The sequence below is a fragment of the Macaca fascicularis genome, chromosome 15 (genome assembly GCF_037993035.2).
Source record: "Macaca fascicularis isolate 582-1 chromosome 15, T2T-MFA8v1.1".
NCBI lineage: Eukaryota > Metazoa > Chordata > Mammalia > Primates > Cercopithecidae > Macaca > Macaca fascicularis.
In genome coordinates, this window is record NC_088389.1 from 128,346,900 (window position 1) to 128,368,235 (window position 21,336).

The 21,336-nt window shown below is 43.8% G+C and overlaps 2 long non-coding RNA genes across 10 annotated transcripts in view; both read left to right on the forward strand.

Annotated features, from left to right (window-relative positions):
* Positions 1-21,336, forward strand: part of LOC135964405 (uncharacterized) — a 71,957-nt gene that overhangs the window by 3,656 nt on the left and 46,965 nt on the right. For 7 of the 9 annotated variants that reach the window (XR_012424995.1, XR_012424990.1, XR_012424996.1 and 4 more), the window contains exon 2: positions 809-901. This is a non-coding gene — a long non-coding RNA (uncharacterized lncRNA). Of the gene's footprint in view, positions 1-808; positions 902-4,663; positions 4,803-15,676; positions 15,797-21,336 lie in introns of those variants that run through there. The other 2 variants (XR_012424997.1, XR_001485523.4) reach the window with 2 other exon arrangements.
* LOC141408696 (uncharacterized) lies at positions 4,807-5,726 on the forward strand. Its single transcript, XR_012425001.1, has 2 exons — positions 4,807-4,904; positions 5,522-5,726. It is a non-coding gene; the product is annotated as an uncharacterized lncRNA (long non-coding RNA).

Below are 21,336 nucleotides of genomic sequence, written 5' to 3' on the forward strand. Positions count from 1 at the left end.
GTGTTGTGTCTTCCACCAAATCTAATTCTAACTGAATCTAACTGAAGGACTAGAAGTCAAAAGAAGAATACACAGTAAAGACATTTGCAAATTTCACCCAGACTGAAACTGTCTTTGCAAAGATTACGACAGTGGAAGAAATCTAGCATGGTTGACTCCATCTTGCTTCCAGCCTCAAAGGCTGGCTGTCTTCGCGCACTCCTGGGTGTAGGCCAAGCTAACCATGGGAGGAATTCATAGTGTAGCTTTGAAGCAAAGATGATAACAGTCCCTCCCTCAAAGTCCTCAGCCTCCCAAAGTGCTGAGATTACAGTCGTGAGCCACCACGCCCCACCAAATCATACTTATTTTTGACTCTGCCACTATCTATATGACTCCAGCAACTCACTCGACTTCTCTGAGCTTACATTTTTCTCATGTGTAATGAGAGAATGTCTCTAAATGATTTTATGGAGTGTGGGAGGGTTGAAAATTTCAAATTTCTACTCTTATAACTACTCCTATATACAAAACATAGTTGCATAAGCCTTTAAGCTCTTAGAAGAATTTCCTTAAGGATAAGGAAATTTGTCTGAAGCCTGTCTGCCAGGTTTCTGACTCACTTAAATGTCACGATGGTCTGGCCACATGATATGGTTTGGCTCTGTATTCCCACCCAGATCTCATCTCAAATTGTAATCACCACATGTGGAGGGAGGGAGGTGACTGGCAGAGCAGCATGAAGGGAAACCGCCCCCCGTGCTGATAGTGAATGAGTTCTCACGAGATCTGCTGGTTTTATGAGTGTTTGACAGTTCCTGCTTCACAGGTTCTCTTCCCTGCTGAGTTGTGAAGAAGGCACCTGCTTCCTCTTACACCGTGATTGTTAAGTTTCCTGAGGCCTCCCCAGCCTTGCAGAACTGTGAGTCAATTACACCTCCTTCCTTTATAAAGTACCCAGTCTCAAGTATTTCTTTATAGCAGTGTGAAAATGGGCTAATACCTCACATGTCATACCAAAGGGAGTGAGCCTGTTCAAACCTCACTTCGGTTTGCATGTCATTATCTCCTACAGTGGGAACTGTTGCAAAAAAAACTTCTCTCCAAAACTCACTGTGGGTTGATGAGAGACAAGTGGGATGAATGTGTCAAAATAGAAATGCAGGATTTGAAATATTTGCAAGTTTCTGGGAGAAAAATCCTACTAGAGTAGGATGGGCGGTAAATGAAAGTCGAATACAGCCATGAGCTACAAGTCATCTCAGTGACTTGGTCAAAATGGGTTGGAGAGATTACTGTAGATTTTATATACAGCCATACAGCAGTTTGGGCTACAGGTTCTATCACTGTGGAGAGTATTGGTGGCTGATGCAAGAAGTAAACAAGGAGAAAAACCTCGCTCAAAGGGACCGAGTCATTTCCAAGGGCACTGAGACTGAAAATGATGTTCTTTTTAGTAAAAAGTAAAAAATAAGAGACATAAGGAGATGTCAACGTATTATTGCCAAAGAGGATGGAATGTCATGATTCCCAGGAAGAAAGAAAGTGGTATTCACAATGAAATCTTTGTTTATACTTGGGAAGGAGGCAACAACAATTTTCAGAGGATTCTAATGAAATTAAACACCAGGGGGCCGGGCGCGGTGGCTCACGCCTGGAATCCCAGCACTTTGGGAGGCTGAGGTGGGCGGATCACAAGGTCAAGAGATGAAGCCCATCCTGGCCAACATGATGAAACCCCGTCTCTTCTAAAAATACAAAAATTAGCTGGGCGTGGTGCCGGGCACCTGTAATCCCAGCTACTCAGGAGACTAAGGCGGGAGAATCGCTTGAACCCAGGAAGCAGAGGTAGCAGTGAGCTGGGATTGTGCCACTGTACTCCAGCCTGGCGACAGAGCGAGACTCCGTCTCAAAAATAAAAAAAGAAAGTAAACACTAGAGTGGTTCAGCCATGGGTGGCACAAAACCTCTGGCTTCCGAGAAAAAGAATCTAGTCCCTTTACCCCAATCTCTGGTCTATCTTTTCTTCTCTAACACTAGTGAGCTTTGTGAGAATGAGTGTGTGTAAGATTTAGCTTTAACATATTCTTGCTAATTACATGTGTATCATTACATTCTTTTTTTTTTTTTTCAGCAACTTTGAGTGCTTCTATGTATTAGGTGTATTTCTGGGCTCTGGGGACACAAAGATGAAAAAAATGTGTCCCTGACATCAAAAAACTCCAGTCTACTGTGGAAATAAAAGTAGTTTATTGCATTAGCAATCAGAGCCCTAGACTTTGCCCTATATAGGTACCAAATAGCAAAGCTAGGACGGCAAGAAGAGAAAAAGCAACCAAGAAATGGAGATAAAATTGGGGAGGGGAGATGGATGTTGAGAAACCAAGAAGGCTGGAAACAAAGTAGAGTGGATGAGGTCAAAGGGAGATAGATGGCCTGGGGTATCCCTAGGATAGTCTTTCTGGTGGGCAGAATGGGAGAGGGAAATGTGGATTTGCTCGCTTCAGACTAACATGGAACAGCTGGCCTCAACACTGGGCACCGCCTTGCCTCTTGAAGGTGCTCAGTGCATATTTATCTATTTATTGAAAGAATGGGTGAATGAAACGTAAGACTTGGTCAGTCGCGGTGGCTCACGCCTGTAATTCCAGCACTTTGGGAGGCCCATGCAAGTGGAACACCTGAGGTCAGGAGTTCAAGACCAGCCAGGCCAACATGGTGAAACCCTGTCTCTACTGAAAATACAAAAGAATCAACTGGGCATGGTGACATGTGCCTGTAGTCCCAGCTACTCGGGAGGCTGAGGCAGGAGAATCACTTAAACCCAGGAGTTGGATGTTGCAGTAAGCCAAGATCGTGCCACTGCATGCCATCCTGGGCAACATCTCAAAAGAAAAGCGAGACTCCATCTCAAAAAAAAAGAAGAAGAAGAAGCGTAAGACTCCTGTGTGACTTCTGTTCTCATGTTCTTGGGAGACAGAAAAGCAGACACATGAAAAGAAAAATGTTTCCCACGGGTGGAACTAATGGGAAGCTTATTCTATCTAAACCTAGACATTGAGCCAGTACAGAACAGTATAATTTTTCACCCAAGCATAAACCCAACAGCATAGCTTTGGGAAGACCCAAGCAAAACTGTCTTTGGTGGGCCCCTTCACAAGGGACTGAGTCCCAGCAACACAGGCACTTACCTTATAGGAGGAATCCTCCTGGACGTACTTGTGCAAATGGAAGCACGTTGTCCTGACCACCAGTGGCAGTGTTGGAAACAGACAGGATCGGGGTATATTTGCCCACTAGAAGCCCAGTGATTTCACAGACGGTAGCAAAAACTTGCTGTTTGTCCCAACCTAGAGAGACATTACTCCTAAGAACCTGTGGGATTCATCTGGACTGAGGCTTTTCAAAAGTCACTGAACTTTTCTAATTCCATCACTGCCAGTAACAGCAATGTTTTGTTTTGTTTTGTTTTGTTTTGTTTTGAGATGGAGTCTCACTCTGTCACCCGGGCTGGAGTGCAGTGGTATGATCTCAGCTCACTGCAACCTTCGCCTCCTGGGTTCAAGCAGTTCTCCTGCCTTACCCTCCTGAGTAGCTGGGACTACAGGCACGCACCACCACGCCTGGCTAATTTTTTTTACTTTTGGTAGAGACAGGGTTTCACCATCTTGGCCAGTCTGGTCTCCAATTCCTGATCTTGTGATCTACCCACCTCGGCCTTCCAAAGTGCTGGGATTACAGGTGTGAGCCACCACGCCCAGCCACAGCAATGTTTTAAAGATTCTGACTCTAATCCCTACTTAAAATATAAACACTTCCATACAAGGATTGAAAAACGCTCATCTCTTGTCTTACAAAACGTTACCACTGGTTGGATGTTTGTATTAGTTGGGACTCTGGTTTCAAAAATCATGTAAGTTAAAAATGGGAAATTATGGGCCGGGCGCGGTGGCTCAAGCCTGTAATCCCAGCACTTTGGGAGGCCGAGACGGGCGGATCACAAGGTCAGGAGATCGAGACCATCCTGGCTAACACGGTGAAACCCCGTCTCTACTAAAAAATACAAAAACCTAGCCGGGCGAGGTGGCGGGCGTCTGTAGTCCCAGCTACTCGGGAGGCTGAGGCAGGAGAATGGCGTGAACCCGGGAGGCGGAGCTTGCAGTGAGCTGAGATCTGGCCACTGCACTCCAGCCTGGGCGGCAGAGCGAGACTCTGTCTCAACAAAAAAAAAAAAAAAAAAAAAAAAGGGAAATTATTATAAAAATGCAGCGGTGACTCAGAGACCAAGAGCAGGAATGCAGCTGGGTCAAAGGAACCCTGGGAGCCTGCAGAACTCTTTTCCCCTTCTCTGTCTTCTACTTTCAGGCATTTCTGCTTCACTATCCTTTCTTCCTAGATGGACTTTCCTTGAATCTATAGCCATGCATTGGGCAAGGATGATTATCTCAGAATCCCCAAGTTTATATCTCTTCCTTCTAAGGGGTACCAGATCTCTTAATTCCAATTCCAAATTACTGAGAGAAAAGGAATATATTTAAGACCATTTTAGGTCAAGTGTCTGCCCCTAATTCAATCAGCTATGGCCCGGGGGCAGGTCACATGACACAACTTTGGCTTCTGAGTACCTTTCTTTAGAAGGGGGTGGAGGAGAGGGTGTTTCCTAAGTCTGACATTTTATTGCCAGGAGCATGAAAATACCCCATCCAGCAGATGAAGCACATTCTCATGCTCATCCTGCAGAATTTCTGGGTGACTGGTGGCATCTCCGGCGGTGATACGAGGATGCGGGCTGATGGAGAGGACAGCGATACATCTCAGCAGCTTGACACATCACTGCCTCCTTCCCTCTCCCACATCCCTGGAAAAGCTTAAAGTCTGCAGATTACCAGATGGGACCCCAGGTTAAATTCCTGCATACTCCCTGGGTGTGTATAGCTGCACCATTTGGTGCAAGAATGACTCTAGCAAAGTAGTTTCAGTGAGGTTTCTTGTGCCAAGCCCTATTTTACTACTGTTGCCAGAAAAGTAATGTGATGACTGACTTCATAAAGAGGCATTGAGATTAGAGTTGGGGCTACTTATATGTTCTTTGTCCTGAACTTTTTTTTTTAATTATTTTTTAATTTTTTTTTGAGATGGAGTCTTGCTCTGTCACCCAGGCTGGAGTGAGTGGCACAATCTCAGCTCACTGCAAGCTCCGCCTCCTGGGTTCACGCCATTCTCCTGCCTCAGCCTCCCGAGTAGCTGGGACTACAGGCGCCGCCACCTTGCCCGGCTAGTTTTTTTTTGTATTTTTTTTTAGCAAAGATGGGGTTTCACCGTGTTAGCCAGGATGGTCTCGATCTCCTGACCTCGTGATCCGCCCGTCTCGGCCTCCCAAAGTGCTGGGATTACAGGCTTGAGCCACCGCGCCCAGCCTTGGTTTCTTTTAAATCATTAAAACCTAATTTGAGGGGAAAGCATCCTTTATTCTCAAGAAATGAAAAGATGAAATCAGTCGAGGAGAATTATAAGCCTCCCCTCCTTCTGTATTTACCTCTAGCCTTTTCGGAGGAAGGAACCCTCTGATAAAGTCGCGTGTGGGATGAGATGAACATTCCCCGACATTCTCGTCACCAGTGTTTATACCTTTTTAAAAACCATGTAGCTCCTTATTGCCAGCTGAGCTTTAGAGAGCAGGAGTGTCACTGTGAAGTCGCCCTGGAGAGGCTCCTGCGAGATTCTTTTGAACACAGAAAAAAAGAAAACCATGTATGTGTTTCTCCAGAATGTCTCCAGTTTTCCATCAGTGCTTTTGGTTTTTGTTCAGAGAACTTGTTAGTACAGTTCTGTATTTTCTTTTGAATGAATTCAAAGAAGAGCAGACATTACTAAATCATTTCATTGATGGAAATGTACCCAGAAGAGGTGTGTGGCCAAAGAGCCAGTGACCGTGACAACTTTGAGGAGAAGTAGCATCTGTAAAGATAATACATATGTAAGAGGAATTTCAAGCATTAAACAATGTCTTCCTACATGAATAATGAATGAATAAGGATACGATTATGGAACTACTTTTGATGTAATAATTAAGGCAGAATAAATGGTTTCTTCCTCGTGCTGTAGAAGTGAGTAAGGAGTTATCTTCTTTCCCCTTCCCAAGAAGTCCTCCTGTTCTGCCTGATTGTTCCCTGGCCTAGGAATGGATTTTGTGTTGAAAAGCCAAAGCGTAAGGCAGCTGGAAATCAGCTCTCTACCGTCCAACAAGGAGAATGGATGACGGGAGGACGGGAGTAGTCGAGGCGTAGCTGGCCAAGCAGGGAGAGCAGTGGAAACCTTATCCTGCAGAGGGGCGATTACAGCAGTGGAAGGTCAGATCAGCCTGTGGAAATGAGGGCTGAGGAGCATTCCAAGAGGGATAATGTATGCAAAGATCCTGTGGCCTATAGATGCATGGTACATACAAGGAACTTACATAAGAGAGGAGGAGCAAAGCAGGACAGAAGGTTTGCAGGACCAGGCTCTACAGAGTCTGTTAGCTGGTGTTAAAGATGCTGGTCTTTTTCTTGAGAACAATGAGTTTGAAGCGGGGGAAAGAGACAATCCTATTTGCCTCACAGGCATTTTAGCTTTATAAATGATGGATTATGATTTCTACTGTATACAGCAATTCAATAAAGAAGGTACAAAGCAGCCTCATGGAAATAGCTTGGAGGAAGCTCAGCAGCCCTATAATCGTCGTCAGCCACCCCAAATGAGCATACATTCTTTCCCCAGACAAAAAGAGCAGTGCAGGTATTGTGGAAACGCAGCTTTTGCACAAGCCCTTAAGCACCCCATCCTAACACCTGGCCCCACCCATATTCCCCTAGGCCCCGGGAGGCCACCTCCAGACAGTCGTCTTCTGTGCCCACCAGCTTCCTGTTTACCGCTCCCTGAGAACATTCTGTGGCCACTGGCGTCTGTTTGACCTGTGCAGAGAGGTTTCATCTCATAGAAGTGACACTCAGCCAAGAAGGACGGGAGTTGGCAGATTAAGCCCAGCTTCCTCGCCCCTCTCTCAAATGACTCTGAGTTATTTTTCACAAAATCTCTCAGAGAGAGGGTCCCCAGCAGCATGGAGCCTCAATTGCCCACAGAAGTAACCTGACCATTAATTTACCCTTTATTGCTTTTTCTCCCTTCCCTACACATATTCCCTAACTCTCTCTTAGTGCTTCCTGGGTCAACTTCTATATAAATTACTTGCACCTAAATTCTTGTCTCAGAGTCTGCTTTTGGGAGGACCCAAACCAAGACAGCTCTTAACCAATATAGTCTACTGCCTCTCTTAATAGTCACTGGAAATTTTCCCAAAAAATTCCCCCCGCCCTTTTTTTTTTTTTTTTTTTTTTTTGAGTCAGAGTCTCACTCTGTTGCCCAGGCTGGAGTGCAGTGATGCAATATTGGCTCACTGCAGTCTCGACCTGCTGGGCTCAAGCGAAACTCCCACCTCAGCCTCCCAAGTAGCTGGGACTAGAGGCACACACTACCACACCCAGCTAATATTTTGTATTTTTTGTAGAGATAGGGTCTCATCATGTTGCCCAGGCTGGTTTCAAACTCCTGGGCTCGCCAATCCGCCCACTGGGATTATAAGCATGAGCCACTGCACCTGGCTATATTCCCTTATTATCACATCAATTTAACGAGCATTTGATGGGTACATGGCCCTGTACCTGTAGGTACAAAGGAGCAACTTATGACACCTATTTGGTCCATGACTTTGGTCAGAAGGTAAGAACTCTTCAAAGAGTGAAGAAGGAATAAATGGCTGGGTGGGCGGCTCACACCTGTAATCCCAGCACTCTGGGAGGCCGGGCGGGCGGCTCACACCTGTAATCCCAGCACTCTGGGAGGCCGGGCGCAGTGGCTCACACCTGTAATCCCAGCACTCTGGGAGGCCGAGGCAGGTGGATCACGAGGTCAGAAATTTGAGACAATCCCGGCCAACATGGTGAAACCCCGTCTCTACTAAAAATACAAAACTTAGTCAGGCGTGGGGGTAGTGCCTATAGTCCCAGCTACTGGGAAGGCTGAGGCAGGAAAATCACTTGAATCCAGGAGGCAGAGGCTGCAGTGAGCCAAGATTGCTCCACTGCACTCCAGCCTGGGTGACAGAGCGAGACTCCGTCTCAAAAGAAAAAAAAAGGAAGAAATGATGGAAAGAGAAAAACAGTTTTGTATGTAGGTAGCCCTTTGCAGGGTTATAATAGAGCAATAGCACTTATATCCTAAAATATTGCTCTTCACTCTTATTCCAGGATATTAAATGTCTCCAACAGGGAAAATAATGTCATGCCATCAAGAATTAATAATATACATGTTTTGATGACATTACCCTATTAATTCTAGTTCTATCTTAGTTGAACACAAATGCTGTTGAGTGTTTGGATGATTTATCAAGATATGAAGTAAAGCTTTGCCAAATCTCTAGCTACAGTCATAAATAATTTTCACATTTTCAGTTTAAGGGGCTGAGGCAGGAGAATCGCTTGAACCTGGGAGGCGGAGGTTGCAGTGAGCTGAGATTGCGCCACTGCACTCCAGCCTGGGCGACAGAGTGAGACTCTGTTTAAAAAAACAAATGCCATAATACTGGCAAACTTCTCATGGGTGAACTTTATGCCTCAGATTATATATATATTATATATATTGTATATATTATCTATTTTATATATTATATAATCCAATTGAAAATGGGCAAAATATCTAAATAGACATTTTTCAAAAGAAGACATACAAATGGCCAACAGAAATATGAAAAAAATGCTCAATGTCATTAATCAGAGAAATGCAAATCAAAACTGCAATATATATTATATATTATACATTATATATTCTGTATTATATAATATAGAATCTATATTCTATGTTCTGTATTACATAATATATATAATGTTATAATATATATAATGTAATTTTTATATATATATGTGTGTGTGTATATATATATATTTTTTTTTAAACAGAGTCTTGCTCTGTCGCCCGGGCTGGAGTGTAGTGGCACAATCTCAGCTCACTGCAAGTTCCACTTCCCAGTTTCACGCCATTCTCCTGCCTCAGCCTCCTGAGTAGCTGGGACTACAGGCACCCGCCACCACGCCCAGCTAATTTTTTGTATTTTTTTTTAGTAGAGACGGGGTTTCACCGTGTTAGCCAGGATGGTCTCGATCTCCTGACCTCATGATCCGCCCGTCTCGGCCTCCCAAAGTGCTGGGATTACAGGCGTGAGCCACCGTGACCAGCCGCCTCAAATTATATTTTGAGCATGAACTCGAATCTTTAAAAGTGGCATACATTTCATGGCTTTTTAAAAAGTGTAAGTCCCTAAATCTAAGACCTGAAACTATGAAACTGCTAAAAGAAAACACTGGAGAAACTCTCTAGGACATTGGTCTGTCTGATCAAAGATTTCTTGAGTAATACCTCAAAAGTTTAGGCAACCAAAGCAGAATTGGACAGACGGGATCACATTGAGCTAAACGGCTTCGGCACAGCGTAGGAGACAATCAACAAAGTGAAGAGACAACCCACAGAATGGGGGAAATTGTTTGCAAACTACCTATCTGACAAGGAATTAAAAACCAGAATATGTGAAGAGCTAAAACCACTCAATAGGGCAAAAAATCAAATAATCCAATTTAAAATGGGCAAAATATCTAGACATTTTTCAAAAGAAGACATACAAATGGCCAACAGAAATATGAAAAAAATGCTCAATGTCATTAATCAGAGAAATGTAAATCAAAACTGCAATGAGATACTATCTTACCCCAGTTAAAATGGCTTGTACTCAAAAGACAAAAAATAACAAATGCTGTCTGGGATATGGAGAAAAGGGAGCCCTCATTGTACACTGTTGGTGGGAATGTGAATTAGTACAGCCACTATAGAGAACAGTATGGAAGCTCCTCATGAAACTAATAGAACTAGCATGTGATCCAGCAATGCCACTGTTAGGTATATGCCCAAAAGAAAGGAAATCAGTATATCAAAGAGATGTCTGCACTATCATGTTTACTGCAGTGCTATTCACAATAGCCAGGATTTGGAATCAACCTAAGTGTCCATCAGCACATAAGTGGGTAAAGAAAACTAGGTACATATGGCCGGGCGCGGTGGCTCACGCTTGTAATCCCAGCACTTTCGGAGGCTGAGGTGGGCACATCACGAGGTCAGGAGATTGAGATCATCCTGGCTAACACGGTGAAACCTGTCTCTACTAAAAATACAGAAAATTAGCTGGGCGTGGTGGTGAGTGCCTGTAGTCCCAGCTACTTGGGAGGCTGAGGCAGGAGAATAGCATGAACCCAGGAGGCGGAGGTTGCAGTGAGCCAAGATTGTGCCACTGCACTCCAGCAGCTTGGGCGACAAAGCAAGACTCTGTCTCAAAAAAAAAAAAGAAAAAGAAAAGAAAAAGAAAACTAGGTATATATGCACGATGGACTACTATTCAGCCGTGAAAAAGAACAACATGGATGGAACTGGAGGATATTATGTTAAGGCACAGAAAGACAAATATCACATATTCTAACTCATATGTGGGAGCTAAAAATTAAAGTAATTGAACTCATGGAGATAGAGAGTAGAATAATGGCTACCAGAGGCTGGGAAGGATAGTGGGGAGGAAGGGAAAAGTGGGGACAGTTAATAGATGCAAAAATATAGTTAGATAGGATAAGTAAAGTTCAGTATTTGATAGCACAACAGGGTGACTATAGTCAATGATAATGTATTATATATTTTAAAATAACTAAAAGACTATGACTGGAATGTTCCTGACACAAATAAATGATAAATGCTTGAAGTGATGGATACCCCGTTTACCCTGGTGTCATTACAACACATAATGCTTGTATAAAAACAAATTAACTTCAAAAAAGGTGTAAGTCCCATGACATGATACAGAATCGTACCTGAATCTTTCATGATAATCGTTCACAGGGTTTGCAAATCTACTTTGTTTTGCTAGACACAGTGAGGATGACCTTAGTTGTGGTTTTTTTTTTTTTTTTTTTTTTTGAGACGGAGTCTCGCTCTGTCGCCCAGGCTGGAGTGCAGTGGTGCAATCTTGGCTCACTGCAACCTCCGTCTCCTGGGTTCAAGCGATTTTCCTGCCTCAGCCTCCTGAGTAGCTGGGACTACAGGCCCGCACTACCACGCCTGGCTAATTTTCTATTTTTAGAAGAGACGGGGTTTCACCGTGTTAGTCAAGATGGTCTTGATCTCTTGACCTCGTGATCCAGCCTCGGCCTCCCGAAGTGCTGGGATTACAGGTGTGAGCCACCACGCCCGGCTGACTTAAGGAACTGTCTTAAGGAATGCCAGATGACTTGGCTTAAGCCATCCCAATTTCCAGAAAGAAGTAAAGTTACTTCGCAGTTGATTGATGATACTTTACTATTTCAGTTTTGAATTTCTATGATTTCTGAGCTTTGTGAAGATAAGCCCCATAGCTTAGTGAGAACAACATTTCTGTGATTCCATCTATAGTGAACACTGAACTCTGGGAGGTCCCAGCACGTTGCCACCCCTCCTCGTGTGCCGAGGTCCAAGGATTCTGAAGAGAGGACATGAAAGCCAAATAATTCTCTTCTGCAGAATTCTCAGGACATGGGGCAGTTTTTTTGTTTTTTGTTTTATTATCATTATTATTATTATTATTTTTGAGACAGTCTCGCTCTGTCGCCAGGCTGGAGTGCAATGGTGCGATCTCGACTCACCTCCTGGATTCAAGTGATTCTCCTGCCTCAGCCTCCTGAGTAGCTGGGACTACAGGCAGTGCCACCACGCCCAGCTAATTTTTGTATTTTTAGTAGAGATGGGGTTTCAGCATGTTGGACAGGATGGTCTCGATCTCTTGACCTCGTGATCCGCCTGCCTTGGCCTCCCAAAGTGCTGGCATTACAGGCTTGAGCAACCCCGCCCAGTCTGGGCAGGTTTTTTTAGGCACCCAGCAGTGGAAGGAAACTGTTGTCATCTCAAATTACCCCAAAATACCGATTGTAAGACAGTCTTCGGGACGTTTAGTGTCCAGTGAGGATTCATCACTTGCACTCACTCTGGGGACACTTTTCTGGAATTAATTTACACTGCAGCAAACCTGGGGCTTAACAGGTACTGAGGGGTCACACAGAGGCATAGCATGAAAGGCATGCTGGGACAAGGAGCACAGAATCGGTGGTCCCAAGTCAGTCTACCAACCTCTCCAAGAAATCCCAGATCTTTGTGAGAGGTGAAGCCAGCTGGAGTTGCTGGCTCCAGTGGGACTTGGAGAACTTTTCTGTCTAGCTAGAGGACTGTAAATGCACCAATCAGTGCTCCGTGTCTACCTAAAGGATTGTAAATGCACCAATCAGCACTCTGTAAAAAATGCACCAATCAGTGCTCTGTGTCTAGCTAAAGGATTGTAAATGCACCAATCAGCACTCTGTGTCTAGCTAAAGGATTGTAAATGCACCAATCAGCGCTCTGTGTCTAGCTAAAGGATTGTAAATGCACCAATCAGCACTTTGTAAAATGGACCAATCAGCAGGACTTGGGCAGGGACAAATAAGGGAAAAAAAGCTGGCCACCTCAGTCAGCAGCAGCAACCCACTGGGATCCTCTTCCAGCTGTGGAAGCTTTGTTCTTATCGCTCTTCAGAATAAATCTTGCTGCTGCTCACTCTTTGGGTTCGTCACACCTGTAAGAGCTGTAACACCACGAAAGTCCACAGCTTCATTCTTGAAGTCAGTGAGACCAAGAATCCACCAGAAGGAACCAACTCCAGACACAGTTGGAGGCAAAAGGTGGTGGTAGGAAAGAAGAGAAAAAGGGGCAATTTGTGGAGGTGCTTGAGAGATAGAGGCATTGAGAGATCCAAAGAAAAATTTTTCTGTTAACATTGTATTAAACTGGTGGACATTCCAAGAAAGAAACTGCAACTGATCATAGTTCAAACTTTCAAACAATGGAAGAGGAGTGAGTAACTTTGCATTGGGTGATGAAAACCTGTGTAGGTGAGGGCCGGGCGCGGTGGCTCACGCCTGTAATCCCAGCACTTTGGGAGGCCGAGGCGGGAGGATCACGAGGTCAGGAGATCGAGACCATCCTGGCTAACATGGTGAAAACCCGTCTGTACTAAAAATACAAAAAAAAAGTAACCTGGTGTGGGGGCGGCACCTGTAGTCCCAGCTACTCTGGAGGCTGAGGCAGGAGAATGGCGGGAACCCAGGAGGCGGAGCTTGCAGTGAGCTGAGATCGCGCCACTCACTCCAGCCTGGGCCACAGAGCGAGACTCCGTCCCCCCAAAAAAAAAAGCAGGGTTTTTTTTTTTTAATTGTAAACCACATAAATTAGAAACTAACATTTCTCAATTTACATTGTTCTTTCCATGAACTTTTTCTGATATTTTATTCTTTTGACAATACAATAATGCTTTTAATAGTTACAAAAACAGTCCACCCGTCTTCCACTGTGAAGCTGCCTGAGTGAAGTAACCATTTTCCTTTCTCCTTCACCCATATAACAGCATGCTTATGAGTCAGCACTTAATTTTTTAACGGCTTTATCAAGATATGACTAACATGCAATAAACCGAAAATATGTAAAGTGTAAAATTTTATATTTTTTGACATTGTATACACCTGTGATGTCCCATCACCACCTCAGACAGTTTTTTATGTCCCTTGGTAATCCCTTTCTCACACCCCTCCAACTCCCTAGGAAACCACTGATATTTTCTGGCACTATTGGTTAAGTGTGCATTTTCTAGAATTTCATATAAATGGAATCCTGAAATATATATTTATTCTTGGTCTGACTTATTTGACAGCATAATTATTCTGAGGTTTGTCCATGTTGTAGGATGTACCAATGGTGTATTCCTTTTCATTGCTAAGTAGAATTCCATTGTATGGAGGTACAATAATTTGTCTATTCACCTATTGATGGACATTTGGTTTTTTTCCTGTTTTTAGCTATGAGAAATAAAACTTTTTATGCATAAATATTTGTGTGGACATATTTTCATTTCTCTTTGGTAAATACCTTGGAGTTGAATGGCCGGATATATGTTTAACTTTGTAAGGAACTGCTAGACTTTTCCAAAGGGGTCGGACCTTTTTAAATGCCCGGCAACAGTGTGTAAGAGTTCCAGTTCCTCCACATCCTCACTAGCATTTGCTAGGGCCAGTCTTTTACATTTCAGCCATTTTAATAAGCATGTTGTGATAGCATCAGTGATTTTAATTTGCACGTCCATAATACAAACGGTATGTAGCATCTTTTCAAGCCTTATTTGTGCACACGGTATATGTGCAATCCATATACCCTTTTTGGTGAAGTATTTGTTGAAATCTTTCATCCATATTCTTTGGATTGTTTTCTTATTACTGAGTTTTGAGAATTCTTTAAGTATTCTATATATAAGTCTTTAATCACATACATGCTTTGAAAATATTTCTCCGGTATTTGTCTTTTTATTGTTGTATTTTATTTTATTTCTTTTTTTTCCCAACATGGAGTCTTGCTGTGTCGCCCAGGCTGGAGTGCAGTGGCACGATCTCAGCTCACTGCAACCTCCACCTCCCGAGTTCAATCAATTCTCCCACCTCAGCCTCCCAAGTAGCTGGGATTACAGGTGAGTGCCACCACGCCCGGCTAATTTTTTGTATTTTTAATAGAGATGGGGTTTCACCATGTTGGCCAGGCTGGTCTTGAACGCCTGACCTCGTGATCCACCCACCTTGGCCTCCCAAAGTGCTGGGATTACAGGTGTGAGTCACCGTGCCTGGCCTTGTCTTTTTATTAACCTAAAATATTTTTCAAAGAACATTAGTTTGGCTGGGCACAGCAGCTTATGCCTGTAATCCCAGCACTTTGGGAGGCCAAAATGGGAGGACCACTTCAGCCTAGGAGTTTGAGATCAGCCTGGGCAACATAGTGAGACTCCATCTATACAAATAAAAAACAGATTAGCTAGGTGTGGTGGCACACACCTGTAGTCTTGGCTACTCAAGATGCTGAGGTGGGAGGATCACTTGAGCCCAGGAGGTTGAGGCTACAGTGAACCCTGGTCGCACCGCTGCACTCCAGCTTGGATGATAAAGCAAGACCCTGTCTCAAAGCAAACAAGGAGTTGGGTGCATGAGTTCTTAATTTTGGTAAAGTCTAGTTTATCAATTTTTTTCTCTTATGACTCATCCTTTTGGAGTTGTATCTAAGGAATCTTTATGTAACCCATGGTGACAAAAATTTTCTCCTATGCCTTTTTCTGGAAACATTATAAGTTTAGGTATTACATTTACGTCTATAATACATTTGAAGTTAATTTGTGTAAAGGAAGATGGTCAGCAGCAGGCGGCTGTGTAAGGCAGACAGCGAATCAACCACCCCACCGAAAACAAGATGGATGGAGGTGGAGAACTGGAAACTCTGTCAAGGGTGACCGAGCCCTGCTTCTGGTTTGAGAAAATCTCACTTATGTTCCAAGTGGATGCTGAGGCAATATAAAATTATGGTTTTTCACTACAGAAAGGAAATGTACCCAGCCTACACAACCTGGCTCTGCAGTGGGTACACATATGGCCATAACGACGTGGGTGCTTGGTTACTGATTTCACTAAAAGTAGTAGTAAAACTCCAAAGGGAGAATGAGAATAGTTAAAAGACTAAATCTTCTTTCTTCTATCAGAAGAAACTCAATATGTAATGCCAAAAATCGAGAAACTGAGGCCTAGCAGCAAGAGGCGTCTCGTGAGTGATGGGAGGAGAACTCCAGGGAGGACGGCCCCTGCTGGCTCCTTGGCTCCAGGTACTGAGTGGACCTCGGGGATCAGGAGGGAGCGTGGCAGAAGCCAGCTGTGTTTCGTTGTCAGCCTTTCAGTATTGTTTGATTTTATTTTAACAATATATGTGCTATTTTGCTTAAAATAAAAAAAATAGATTTGGAAATACAGGTATTATTATCAGAATTTCATAGTTTTTGTTTTTGTTTTTGTTTTAGTAAAGTTGAGCCTTTTTAGTTCCATAGTCTAGTGAAGGACAGAGCTAAATGAGGCTTTTCAAGATGATTAAATCAACTAAGTATAGAAAATGGTCCTTTAATTAATTGACAAACTGTTGGAATTAGAAACATCACATAGCCCCACAAGTAGGGTTGCCAGACTTAGCAAATAAAATTAAGTATGTCCCATGCAATACTTGAGATACTTATACTTTAAAAAGTATTTGTTATTTCTCTGAAATTCTAATTTAACTTAGCAGCCTAAATTTTTACCAGCAACCCTACCCCAAAAATAGTAGGAGTCATGAAAATTGCTAGAATGGGACATAATGGGGAATGAGAAGTGGAAGATTTTTCATTTACCCATCCTAGACGAAGGTGGCCCAGTATTGATCTCAAGGTATTTCTGAGTGAGATCCCAGTGTCAAGGTACATTTTTTCCTTTGTTCACTCCAGTCCTCCATGCCTCCCATAACCAGTTATAGCAAGTGCATTTGTAATAGAAAGTGGTCAAGTTGCAATCATAGAAAATGAATGTTGGCCTCCTAGGAAGATAATGAACAATTTTTAAGGGCTAAACCATGGAGCAATCAGAAATGGAACCAGCGTGCATTTCTGTTACTTTTACTTAATCCCAGAAGTGCAGTGTTGTGGGCTTTCCTGAACGGGAGAAACTTAGGTCTGCAGTTTTCTGTTTATCGTTTAGTTGTGACCCTTGCATCAGATTCTCCTCTTCTGTAAATGTAAATACATTTTTTTAGTATCGTTATAGAAAATTTTAAGCATGTGCAAAAGTAGATGAAATAGTTAAATGAACCTCCACATATTCATCACCCAGCTTCAACAACAATCAATCTATGGCCAGTCTTGTTTCATCTATACTCTTAATTCTCTCTGGCTATCTTGAAGCGAATTTCAGACATCATCTCATTTTGTATCTAAATATTTCAGCACGTATTTCTAACATACAAGGATTCCCCTTTAAAACATAACTATAATACCTTCATCATACACTCCAAAATCAACAATAATTCCAAAAAAGCATTTAAATAAAACTTGCTAGGCCAGGCGCGGTGGCTCACGTCTATAATCCCCGCACTTTGGGAGGCTGAGGCGGGTGACTCACCTGAGGTCAGGGGTTCCAGACCAGCCTGGTCAACATGGTGAAACCCCGTCTCTACTAAAAATACAAAAAAACAATGACCTGGTGGCACGTGCCTGTAATCCCAGCTATTCGGGAGGCTGAGGCGGGAGAATCGCTTGAACCCAGGAGGTGGAGGTTGCAGTAAGCCGAGATCACGCCATTGCACTCCAGCCTGGAAAACAAAGTGAGACTCCGTCTCCAAAAAAAAAAAAAAAGAAAAAAGAAAAGAAAAGAGTAAATAAAACTTGCTAGATGAAACAGAAATGCTGATGTCACAGGATTCTAGCCAACACAACACTTTCTGGTACTGAACAATGTGGACCAGTTTAAGTGCCATCCTGGTACCATTTCAGAGAAGGTAAATTCAAACACTTCAATAAAGTATTAAAACAGCTTGCCATTTTCCAAGGAGCTATTAATATGGTTCATTCACTCATTTATGGATCCAACAGATGTTGGCTGAATATATACCATATCTTGTTAAGCACAGGATACAAAGATCCACAGGATCTGCCCTTTGCCCTGAAGCCATTTTATCGTGAAACAAACAGGTTTACATCTAAGTACCTGGAATTCAAAGCAGAAGGAATTAGCCACAAATAAGGGTCCAAGCAGAAGTAGCAATTGAAAAAAGTTCGAAAGGGTGTGCCTCTATCCCAAGGTCAGCAGTGGAGGGCATTTCACTGGAGGCGTCAGCATGAACAAAAGCATAAAGAAGACAAAATATCCTAAATGACTCATTCTTCAAGAGCGAAGATGGGCCTGATGCCGTGGCTCATGCCTGTAATCCCAGCACTTTGGGAGGCCCAGGTGGACAGATCGCAAGGTGGAGATTGAGACCATCCTGGCTAACACGGTGAAATCCTGTCTCTACTAAAAATACAAAAAAAAAAAAAAAAAAAATAGCTGGACTTGGTGGCACATGCCTGTCGTCCCAGCTATTTGGGAGGCTGAGGCAGGAGAATTGCTTGAACCCGGGAGGCGGAGGTTGCAGTGAGCCAAGATCGCGCCACTGCACACCAGCCTGGGCGACAGAGCGAGACTGCGTCTCAAAAAAAAAAAAAAAAAAGACTGAAGATGATGCCTTCCGTGTCTTGGCACATCATGTGCCCTGGCCTGTGGCACTTAGTCCAGAGACTGATGCACAATGAGGCTTCAATTAATCTTTATTGATGAAATGAATGTAAAATGTACCTTTTATCCAGTAATAATTCTCAGCCCATGCTAAAACTCCTCCATCATACTGTACTGTTTTCATACACAAAGACAGCCCCAGAGCTCCTGCAGCTTCCATCAGAAAGACATGACCACTGAATTGTTTTACAACAAGGAATTGTGCAGAACGTTTTTGGAAAGACGCTGCCTCCCTTATGCTCTGCTTCTTTTCATGTGCCTAAGTGGTTAGTTGCTGAATTTTTGCTGGTCTCCTTTATTAGTTTAAAACATAACCAGAGCATCTGTGGTCCCTCACTTATCATGACCTGCCCATGGACCTTGTAATGAGCAGATATGAGATTTGCTTCACTGACCATTTTCTCTAAGAATAAAAGCCAGAGTCAAGCTTTACTAACTACATGATTAAAATTTATTGCCACTGAAAGGATTTTTCTCATGTGTGCGTGCGTGTGTGTGTGTGTGCGTGCGTGTAAGACGGAGAGAGAGTTGGATGAGCTCTAAATTAAAACTTAAATAGCTCTCTGTACCCTTCTGAGTAAGATTTAGTTCTATCTATTCCACAAGAGAGAAGGTCTGCGTAGTTGCCAGCCGGCCAGCCGTGTAGCAAACGTATGTGGAGTTATTTTCCATATCGTTGTGTTTATTTATATAGGCCCAATTAGACCCTTTTAAAGGCTTAACTTAGTGTGGCTGCTGCAGACAGCTAGTTTACACCAAGTCCTTCTTGGCAAGACTTGAAAGCAAACAGTAAATAGCGTAAACAATTGTATGTGATTATACGCTGCTAAATAATGTGCATCTGGGATGACAAACCAAACTTATTAAACAGACAACAAATAGCTGAGGTAAATATCGAATATGTTAACTCTACAGAACACAGAGCTGGATCTCGTCAAAGCGTTATTAACGCGGCACAGCTGGATTAGAATAAAAGAGCCATTTAGACTTAAAAGCAGGGGATCTCCAAGTTAGAAAGTCTGGATTCTGTTCCCGTCTCCATCACTAATTCACTAAGTGACACTGATTATTACTTTGATTTTTGCCTGCATTTTCCCATCAATAGAAAGGGAATTTCAGGACTGTTCCCGAGAGCTGGAGAGAATGGTTGCCAGATGCCTTCCCAGGAAGGGAACGAAACGAAAGAGAGCCGCTGTCTGGACGCCTCCTGCCTTGCCCTGCAGTCTCCCAGACTCTCATGCCCCCTGGAAAAGAGAGTCGGCCTGGGCAGACATTGGTGAGGAGATGACAGTTGAAAGTCAGGTCACCACTGTGACCGTGGCCAGCTTTGGGGACTCGGCTTCCGTATGGGGAGGTTGGATACTGATGACCAGCTCTGCTTCTGACAGCGGGAGGGGAGGGGAGCAGGGCCCCCCAGAGACATTCGGGACCATACATGACTATGAGCATCTTTCAGTCGTCTCCCACAGAACTTGATTCTAATGGAACTTGCTTTAAAGCAAAGCATTGCCGATCAATTCTTGTTGTCTACCTCGCACACAGGGTTCCCACTATTCTCTAGACAGAAATTTTCAACTTAGCTGCAAAGAAGAATCATCCAAGGATATTTTTTAAATCCTGTACTCCCAGCCTGGGAGTGGGATCAAAGCTCCAGTATTTTTTTTAAGTCCCCTGGGTGGTTACAAAGTGCATCCAAGGTTGAGAGGAACTGAATTACTGGTCTAAATCACTGACCATGATTTAAAGGAGCGGTGCTCCTTTTTTTTTTTTTGAAACGGAGTCTCGCTCTGTCGCCCAGGCTGGAGTGAGTGGTGTGATCTCGGCTCACTGCAAGCTCCACCTCCCGGGTTCACGCCATTCTCCTGCCTCAGCCTCCCGAGTAGCTGGGACTACAGGTGCCCACTACCATGCCCGGCTAATTTTGTTGTATTTTTTTTTAGTAGAGATGGGGTTTCACCGTGTTAGCCAGGATGGTCTTGATCTCCTGACCTTGTGATCTGCCCGCCTCAGCCTCCCAAAGTGCTGGGATTACGGGCATGAGCCACTGCGCCCAGCCAGCAGCGGTGCTCCTTAACCTTGAGGATGCACTTGAATCACCTGTGATGGTTTAAATGTCACGTCTGCCTTGGCTCCACCCAGGCAATATGTTTCCAAATAGATCTCAAATACAACATTTGTATTAATTCAGGCCACCAGCATCTCTTTCCTCCACCCCTGCAACAGGGTCTCTATTTCCCTGGCACCCAGAATGAGCCTTTGGAGCATAAATCTGGTCATTTATTGCCCTTCTCTCAATCCTTCAATGGCTCATGCCTGTAATCCCAGCACTTTGGGAGGCCAAGGCGGGCAGATCACCTGAGGTCAGCAGTTCAAGACCAGCCTGGCCAACATGGTAACCTCGTCTCTACTAAAAATACAAAAAAAAAAAAAAAAAGTGGCTGGGCATGGTGGCGGGGCACCTGTAATCCCAGCTACTCAGGAGGCTGAGGCAGGAGAACCTCTGGAACCCAGGAGGCAGAGGTTCCACTGAGCCGAGATCGCGCCGCTGCATTCCAGCCTGGGCAACAGAGCGAGACTCCATTTAAAAAAAAAAAGACAAGGAGACAAGGAGATGGAGCAAGGAAGGCGACTTTATTTCCGAGAGCCAGCAAGCCGAGAGGATGGAGGACCAATATGCTGAAGAACCACCTTAAGTCCAAATTTCAGGCCCTTTTAATGTTGAGGGCAGAGGGAAGAGGAGGGCCTTGCGATCAAGAGGTGACCAATGACCGCAGACATTTGGGTTCCAACGAGGGTCCAGGAAGGCTGGGAGTTTATTTGTCCTTGTCAGGTCACAGCACTCCTATAAACCTTTAACAAAACGTCGTTGTTTACGCACGTCCCCTTTAATCCCAGAGTTAGTTTGAAAACCTGCACGATGGCTGTTTTTGCATTTTATCTCAGCACTCTAAAATTATCCTAGCCACATGCAGAAATGGGTAAAGGGCCTCTGAAACGACAGTGGAGTGAGCTACGTTCTGCTCTTTCACCGCTGCGTTCCCGGACTTGCCAAGCGCCTGTTCATCCTGGG